This window comes from Mustela nigripes, chromosome 3 (assembly GCF_022355385.1).
Source record: "Mustela nigripes isolate SB6536 chromosome 3, MUSNIG.SB6536, whole genome shotgun sequence".
Taxonomy (NCBI): Eukaryota; Metazoa; Chordata; class Mammalia; order Carnivora; family Mustelidae; genus Mustela; species Mustela nigripes.
This window is the reverse complement of record NC_081559.1, coordinates 195179743-195188602: the sequence shown is the minus strand read 5'-3', so window position 1 is coordinate 195188602 and position 8860 is coordinate 195179743. Positions and strand designations below refer to the sequence as shown.

The 8860-nt window shown below is 58.3% G+C and overlaps 1 long non-coding RNA gene across 2 annotated transcripts in view; it reads right to left on the bottom strand.

Annotated features, from left to right (window-relative positions):
- Nucleotides 1-4720: 4720 nt before the first annotated feature.
- LOC132013297 (uncharacterized) overlaps nucleotides 4721-8860 on the bottom strand; it is a 5213-nt gene continuing 1073 nt past the window's right edge. The window contains exons 2-5 of one of the 2 annotated variants that reach the window (XR_009402984.1): nucleotides 7381-7541; nucleotides 6420-6597; nucleotides 5527-5935; nucleotides 4724-4837 (exon numbers count right to left, since the gene is read on the bottom strand). This is a non-coding gene — a long non-coding RNA (uncharacterized LOC132013297). Of the gene's footprint in view, nucleotides 4838-5526; nucleotides 6598-7380; nucleotides 7542-8860 lie in introns of both variants that reach the window. The other variant, XR_009402983.1, reaches the window with a different exon arrangement.

Genomic DNA, 8860 nt, shown 5'->3' with positions numbered 1-8860 from the left:
CTCCAAGTCCCCTTTGCAAGTGATCTTGCCTGACACCCCCCCCACGGCTCCCCAACCCAGCACTTCTCCCCACTTCCTGCTCTGCACAGACTCCATCACCACCTTACTTACCAGCTGACTTGCCGTCTGTCTGCCCTCTCGCGAGGATGCAGCTTGCAGGAGAGGGGGCTGCATTCGTCTGTCTTCCCGGCATCTGTGACAGTGGCTGGCACGGAGCAGGTGCTCAGTCAAGGGTTCCTGAGTGAATAACTGAATGGAAACACAGGGCGGTTCTTGGCACCCAGGAAGTTATCAGTGTTAGCTCTTGGTGACTCTGCACGCCCATCAGAGCCCACATCCTCTCTTGCCTCTGGGGTCCCCATCTGCAAAATGGGGAGGAAACCATCTGACCCCACAAGATTCCTGTGAGGTTCAGGGAGATATGGACAGGAAAATACCTTGTAAAGTGTTGATTGCTCTGTACAGGGTGATTCAAGGCACAATTGAAGGCCAGCTTTATTTTTGGTATGTGCTGGGGGAGGCAGGAATTACCTTGCACTTGTGTGGTCTAGAAGGGCTTCCTGGAGGAGGTGCCCCTGGGACAGGAAGACCAGCGGAGGGGAAATGCACTGCTGGCAAGAGGAACAGTGTGAGCAAAGGCAGGAGGACAGAGGGTTGACCCAGAGGGCAGTGGCAGTGGGCTGGGGGGGCAGTTGGCCATCCAAGCAGAGTGCCAGTGGGAGTTCGGAGTCCTGAGTTCTGAGTGCCAGTGGGAGTTCGGAGTTCTGAGCACCCCAGAGGCCCACTCTGCCCTTATTGACGTCAGCAGGTGGGGCCTGGGCCTCGGGCCATGGGTGGGGTGGCCCCACGCATCACCTGCCTTCACTCTTCATTCTGAGAAGTTCTGCTAGACACCCCACCCTGCACCTGCCAGGGCAGCTGGCTCCCTGCCTCCCCTTCAGGTCACCCTGGTCATTCGGTTCCCAGCTGGGCTGCAGGGAGCCTGGCCCTCCCTCCCCCACCATCTGGGCACGTACCCTCACAACGCACAGCAGATGCCCCCACTCATCCCCACTCTGACGGTCCAGGAGCTCCTCGCAAGCCCTTGACCTTGGACAGAGGGCACAAGGATGCAGAGCCAGACAGCCTGGGTTCAAATCCCGACTGGGCTACTTACCTGCTACCTTGCCACCTTCTGTCCCTGTGCCTCAGCTCCCTCTTCTAGCAGAAGTGCGCTCAAGTGCTGTGGGCGGGGCTCAGTCGGTGTGCAGTCCCTCTGGGAGCCTGTCCATTATGCCCCCAAGCATTTGAGTCAAGCCAGACCAGCATTAGCCTGAACTCATGCGCCCATTTTTCAGATGAGGCAACCAAGGCACGGAGAAGCAAAGGGACTCACTGACAGCCAGCTGCATAAGTTTTAGGCCCTTTTGAGGGAGGGGGCTGTGTGCAGCCCGCAAGGAAGGAGTGAAGCTGGGTCTTTAACCCAAGCAGGCTGATGCCCACCTGTGCCCAATCCGGGACTTCTAGGTCCCCTTTATTTTTATTTTATTTATTTATTTTTTAAAGATTTTATTTATTTGACAGACAGATCACAAGTAGGCAGAGAGGCAGGCAGAGAGAGAAGAGGAGGAAGCAGGCTCCCCGCAGAGCAGAGAGCCCGATGTGGGACTTAATCCCAGGACCCTGAGATCATGACCTGAGCCGAAGGCAGTGGCCCAACTCACTGAGCCACCCAGGCGCCCCTCTAGGTCCCCTTTAAAGAAGGCCTGTTGGGGCGCCTGGGGTGGCTCAGTGGGTTAAGCCTCTGCCTTCTGCTCAGGTCATGATCCCAGGATCCTGGAATCCAGCCCCGCATCGGACTCTCCGCTCAGCGGGGGGCCTGCTTCCCCCTCTCTCTCTGCCTGTCTCTCTGCCTGCTTGTGATCTCTCTCTCTCTGTCAAATAAATAAATAAAATAAAATAAAAAGAAGAAGAAAAAGGCCTGTTGGCACTGGTGCCCCTTTCTCGAGCAACTGCAGGTCCCACAGGGACTTAGGAAGAAGCCCCGACCACCCGTTCTGCCTCAAGCCCAGGCCAAGAAGGGATCAAGAGACGGGTGTTCCAGCCATGGTGTCATGGTGTATGTGTGTGTTTATTTTGTGCGCGTGCACGCACCTGTGCATGGCCCTGTGTGTGCCTGCTCTCAGGCTTTGTGAACTGCAGTAGTGTTCTACCGTCCCCAAGTTCTCCGCCAACTCCTGCTGCATTTATTTACCCTACAGTTTGGTTGTGGGACATAAGACAACTACAGGAAAAGGCAGAGCACAGAAACTTCACCTGGACCTGCTCCCCAGACCCCAGGACGGGGCAGGGGAGGGGTTCTGCTTCCCTTTCAGCCCACCTCCTCCGCAGGAGGCCTTCCTTTGCCCCCCTCACTCCTCTGCTCCCGAGAAAGCCAGCCAGGACTTTTCTAGTACCTGCTGCTCAGAAAGCCCCCCCCCTCCATTCTGGGTGAAAGCGGCCTCTCTCTCTCAGGGAAACCCTCCAGGTCTGCTCAGGCTGAGAAGGTAAGGGCTGTGCTGGGGGCCAGAGCTGGTGTCCCCTGTGTCGCAGGCACTCACGGAGTACAGCCTCCATTCCTGCGTGGGCTCTGTGCCTTTCCTCATGCTCGACACCACCGCCCTGTCCCCCAGTCCTCCAGGCACAGATGTCCTGTCCACCACACAGATAAGGAAAGGAAGGCTGGCGGGTGGTGGGGGGGGGGGCTCACCCAGGACACAGCAGCAGTAGAATGGCCTAGAAGCCTAAACCTCTTCCGAAGGTGCACTGTGGCCCCAGGTGACCATATGACCCTAGGTGGACATATGACCCTGGGAAGCCTATGACCCGAGAGCTACAGGACTCCTGGCAGTTGTATCATCCCAAGAAGTCCTGTGACTACAGGAAGACATATAACCCCAAGAAACCATATCACCTTGGAAAACTGTATGACCCCAAACAGGCATGTGACCGACCCCACGAAGCTATATGACTCCAAGTGGCTTATGGCCCTGGGAAGCTATATGACCTTGAGTGTCCATATGAACTCTGGCGGCTGTACGACCTGGACAGCTAGATGACCTGGAGTGATGATGTGTCCCCAGATAGCTTTATGATTCTGAGAAGCCATATGACCCCGGGGCACTTCCAAGCCCCAGGAAGCCTGTTGCTCTCTTGCCAATCCCAGCGCCTGGAGGTCCTGCCACAGCTTCGTCCCCCGGAACTGAGGTTACTCTGAAGGTCACTCACTGCTCAGGAGGCCTGGGCAGTCATTGTTCTCTCAAGCCTCGAGTCCTATCGTGGGCAACGGGGGAGCCTGGCTTTGCTCTAAGACCTGGGACCCGTAGGGTGTGGGCCCACCTGCCCCACATCTCAGGAGGCCTGCACCCCACGCTCACTCTGCGAGGGCCCAGCCTCTCCATTGTGCCTTGGGACTCACAGAGATTAGGCATTTCCCCCTGGGTCACACAGCAGGAAGTGGCTGGAGCTCCAGTTCTGCCCGGGGGCCTCTGCTCATCTCCATCACACCTAAACTCACTCCCTCTGCCTGCCCCCACCCCTTTCTCAAAGAAATAGATTTAAAAAAATGGAGAACGCGTTATTGCTTACAAATGAAGGACAGGGGTGCCTGGGGGGCTCAGTGGGTCAAGCCTCTGCCTTCGGTTCAGGTCATGATCCCATGGTCCTGGGATCGCGCCCCACATCGGGCTCTCTGCTCAGCAGGGAGCCTGCTTCCCCCTCTCTCTCTCTGCCTGCCTCTCTGCCTACTTGTGATCTCTCTGTCAAATAAATAATCTTAAAAAACAAAAAACGAAAAACAAAAAAAAGCAAAAAAACCCCAGAACATGTTATTGCTTAAAAATGAAGGACAGTTTTGCAAATGATCATCCACTGAGGGCCACAGCCTTGGCTTGTAGCCCCTTCTCTCCGTGGGCCCCCCTGGGTTCACCCCCAGTGTACAGCCTACAGCCTCTGCTGATGGCAAGGTTCCAACCAGGGCCTGTGACCAGCCCCATCCCCGCCCCAGAACCTGTCGGCTGATTGCCCCTCCACTTCCCCAACCTTGACCTGCCCCAAATCCTGCCCCTCCCAGGCCAGCACGCCCAACCTCTCTGCCTCCAGGCACCAGGGTCAGGGGCCTCATGCCTTCTGCAGGTGTCCTCGACCTGACCTGGTGGGATCCCATGATGGGGAGGACAGCTCTCGACCCACAGAGGCACGGCACGGCAGGGGATACACGGGATGCTGGGTCTGCCTTCAGCAAGTGCCCAGTGAAGGTTGGTTCACGTAGTTTCCGGAGTCTGTGGACCCTTCAGTGCCTCTCTGTGGGTCCTCACTAAGAGATTCCTTTTCTCTTTCTTTTTTTTTTTTTTTTTTAAAGATTTTATTTATTTATTTGACAGAGAGAAATCACAAGCAGACGGAGAGGCAGGCAGAGAGAGAGAGAGAGAGGGAAGCAGGCTCCCTGCTGAGCAGAGAGCCCGATGTGGGACTCGATCCCAGGACCCCGAGATCACGACCTGAGCCGAAGGCAGCGGCCTAACCCACTGAGCCACCCAGGCACCCCCTCCTTTTCTCTTTCTTTCTCTCCCCTTTACCTGCAAACATGTCCGCAGCCCCACTGTGGGCAGCCTCTGGGATGCAGCCACGAACCTGACCTGGTTACCAGCCCCTTGGACAGAGCTTGCAGAACACTTGAGAGACAGACATGCCCAGTTACAGCTGGGAATGATCTGTGAAGGGGCTGAGGAAGTCAGAGCTCATGGAAGGGATCCACTCTCTCTGGTGAGGCAGGACATCGAGAGGGCTTCCTTGAGGAGGGGAAATTCCTGGACAGTCTCTGGAAATGGTCAAGGTTGCAGTTTTATTAGATCTTAGGCCCTGCAGATCCATGGACAAGAAGGACACAGCGCTGCTGCAAGGGGTCCCAGTTGAGGCGGGGAGAAGGCAAGGTCGCATGAGCAGTGATGAGACATTGTCAGACCCTCCCAGTTTCCCAGGACGCAGCCCGGGGCTCGTGGGTCCCTCCAAGTGTCCCAGGGGGTCAATGTGCTTACAATGAGGATATAGGATGGGCTCCATAATTTGTTAGAAATTATGAAGGTTTTTTTTAAAGATTTTATTGATTTATTTGACAGAGATCACAAGAAGGCAGAGAGGCAGGCAGAGAGAGAGAGAGGAGGAAGCAGGCTCCCCGCTAAGTAGAGAGCCGGACGCGGGGCTCCATCCCAGGACCCTGGAATCATGACCCGAGCCAAAGGCAGAGGCTTCAACCCGCCGAGCCACCCAGGCGCCCCTTATGAAGATTTTTTTTTTTTAAGATTTATTTATTTCAGAAAAAGAGACAGAAAGGGAGAATGCTTGAGCCCGGGTGGGTGTGGGGAGTGAAGGGCAGAGGGAGAGGGGAAGCGACTCCGTACTGAGGGGAGCCCCACAGATCACAGCCTGAGCCAAAACCAAGAGTTGGACACTTAACCAGTCAGCCCCCCCAGGCGCCCCAGAAATGATTAAGAATTTCAAGCTACTCACTGCAGAGCTGTCAACCAGGCATAGAGTGTTTCTGAGGTCGCACACCTGTGACAGGTAAGTGCCCAGGCACGTCCTGCTCTGGGGCCAGGTCTTTCTGACTCTGGGGCAACAGGCTTCTCATATGTCCAGCTCCCTCCTCACAGCACTGGGGGCCTGTCATTTAAGGAGGGCCTGAGGGGGAGCCTTGTGAGTTTGTAGCCCCCCCACCCCCGGGTGGTTGGACAGTGGGGTCACAAGCGACAGGCTCACCTTACCCTCTGTCTTAATCTGCTCAGGCTGCTGTAACGGGAATAAGGCAGACTGGGCAGCTCAAGCACCCAGTACTTATTTCTCACAGTTCTGGACACCAGGAAATCTGAGACCCGGACACCAACATGGCTGGGCTCTGGGGAGGGCCTCCTCCTACGGCCTTCCTCGGTGCAGGCATGCAAGAAGAGAAGAAAGGAGCTTTCTGGTGCCCTCTTCTTATGAGGGCACTCATCCATCGGTAGGACTCCACCCTACCAATCACCCCCAAAGAGCCCCCCAGTGTCATCCCGCTGGGGGTGGAGAGTCAACCTGACAAACACACATTCTGCGACCCCCTGCTTGCTGCGGGCAGCTGGACCAGGCCCCAGGGGGCTAGGCTGGAATGGAGGCAGGAAGTGCGGCCCCGCCCCTACTCCTGCTCTGAATGGACAGAGAGCAAGGTTACCGGCGCACAGGCGCTCGGGCAGCTGCACCTGTTCTTGCACATGCGCAGTAACCTTGCTCTCTGTCCGTTCTCTGTGCCCAACTCCACACCGTAGAAGTCAATTAATCTGACGTTTAAATTTTATTCACAAGAAACTTTACGCATACGCTTTTATGCGTGCGTTCATTTGTCTTTTCAGAAACACTGATGCGGGACCTACTATGAGCAGGTCCTATGCTGGGCTCCCCGGCTGCGGGCCTAGCAGGCATTCCTTTCTCAGAGGCGCTTCCCATTCTGCTACAGGATCCTCCAGGAGGGACAGCGGATCTTGCTGCCGGCTCCAGTACCCTGCATCTGGCTGAGTACGTGCCATACGGTAGGCGCTCAGTAGCTGGTTACTGAAAGGATGAAAATAGATTTTGATAAGTTGCAGCATTCGGAGTGTCGTGAATAATTAAAGTTATTAAGTCCTTACTCTGTGCTCCTTACTGTATCAAGTTTTTGAATAAAGCATTATTTAACCCCCATGACAGCTTGGGGGGTAGGTGTTATTAGAAGGCTCATTGACAGAGGAAGGCTCTGAAAGATTAAGAAAGGTGTCCAAGGGGGTGCCTGGGTGGCTCAGTGGGTTAAAGCCTCTGCCTTCCGCTCAGGTCATGATCCCAGGGTCCTGGGATCGAGCCCCGCATCGGGCTCTCTGCTCTGCAGGGAGCCTGCTTCCTCCTCTCTCTCTCTCTACCTGCCTCTCTGCCTACTTGTGATCTCTGTCTGTCAAATGGATAGATGAAATCTTTAAAAAAAAAAAAAAGAAAGGTGCCCAAGGTCGCAGCATCTCTGGGATCACCTCTGCCTCCATCTTCTGGCCAGAGGAGCCAGAAACCCAACAGAGGAGGGAGACAGACAGTTGTGAGGAACCCACGATGAGCGGGGGGACCCCTTCGGGCTTTTTAGGTACTCGCCGCTGATGTTCTTATTAACCCTTCACTGAAGCATGACATACACACCTGTGTAACCCAGATCAAGACATGGAAACTTACCAGCATCCCAAATACTCTCTTGGCTTCCCCCGTGTGGCTCTGGCATCCCTCCCTCTAATGCTAACCGCTATCCTGACTTTTATATATACTTTACCACTTTATACCCACGGAACCCTATATGCTTTGAAGTCTGGCTTTTCTTACCCCCAAATCATGCGTGAGTCATCATGTTATGTGTGGCTGTGCACTATTCGTAGCAGCGCTGTCATTCCACTGCACCGCCCGGAGAATGCTGTCGGTGTATCTGTTCTACGGCTGAGGGGCATTTGGGTGCTTCCCAGGTGTGGTTATTACAAACAGGGCTGCTGTGAAGACAAAGACGATCGCATAAGGTATGCGTCTAGGAGGGGACTGCGAGGTCGTAGGGTTTGCAGGGCAAGCCCTTGGAAAGGGACTTCCAGGGGCTGCACCATTCTGCACCCCCAGGAGCCGCGGGAGAGAGTTCCAGTTGCTCCACGTCCACACCAACACTTGCTGCTGTCGGATTTTCCCATCCTAACTGCTCCGGAGGCCGCGCGGCGCACCCTTCCTTCCTAATCCCCTCCAGCAGCCCCACGAAAGGGGCTGAGGATCTCTGCGCTGCAGATGAGGACGCCCAGCTCTGCGAGGCGAAGCGGTTTGCTCACAGCCCCTTCCACCCCGGCGAGGGCACGCGACTGTCTGACCTCAGCCCGTCAGGTCATCCCTTTCTCCGGCGGGCTGCGTCCCGCAACCTGGCGTCCCTGGGCTCCGGCGTGGGGAGGCGGCCCATCCTTGGGACCGCAGCCCGTCTGCCTGAGGGGTGCTACGGGACCGGGGTCCCGGGCTGGCATGGGTCCCGCCCAGCTACCCAGAGGGGGCGCAGAGGACTGGCGGATGGACCACGGCGACCCATGGGGCTCAAGGAGGGGAGACCCAGAGGCGAGGCGGGGAAGGCGTCCTCTGCAGCACCTGGGGGCGGAGCCCACCCTGCTCCGAGCGGCCGGGGCCGGGTTGGGGGGGGGGGGGGGGGGGGAGGGCGCCCCGGGGGGCGGGGGGGGGGGGGGCCCCCCCGGGGGGGGGGGGGGGGGGGGGGGGGGGGGGGGGGGGGGGGAGGAGAACGCTCCTAGAGGGGATTGGCTGGTGGGGGCCCCGCTGCGTTCGGAGGGAATTGGGCAGGGGGAGGGCAGGGGGAGAGCTGGGGGGGGGGGGGGGCTCCAGCGCGCGGAAGCGGGGGCTGGGGGCACGCGGGACGCCCCTCCCGGGGGGGGGGGGGGGGGACGCGACAGGGGGGGGGGCGGGGGGGGGGGGGGCCGGGGGCGGCGGGGCGGGGAGACTCGGTGGGCGGGGCGCACGGAGGCCAATGGGCGCGCGCGAAGCCAGCCCCGCCCCGGCCTCCCGCGGCGGCTGCTGCATAGTCATGAGCGCAGGCCGGCGCTGCGTCAGCGGAAGCGGCGCGCGGCGGCTGTTTCCGACCCGATAAAGCGGCGTTGTCCCCGCGCGCCGGCCGCAGCCTCGCAGCGCCCCGTCCGCGCCCGCGTCGCTCGCTGACTGACCGCCCGGCCGGCCGGCCGAGAGCAGCCGCCGCCGGGCCCCGCCGCCGCCCTTGCCGCCGCCGCCCTTGCCGCCCTTGCCGCCGCCGCCGCCCCCCAGCGCCCGGGGCCCC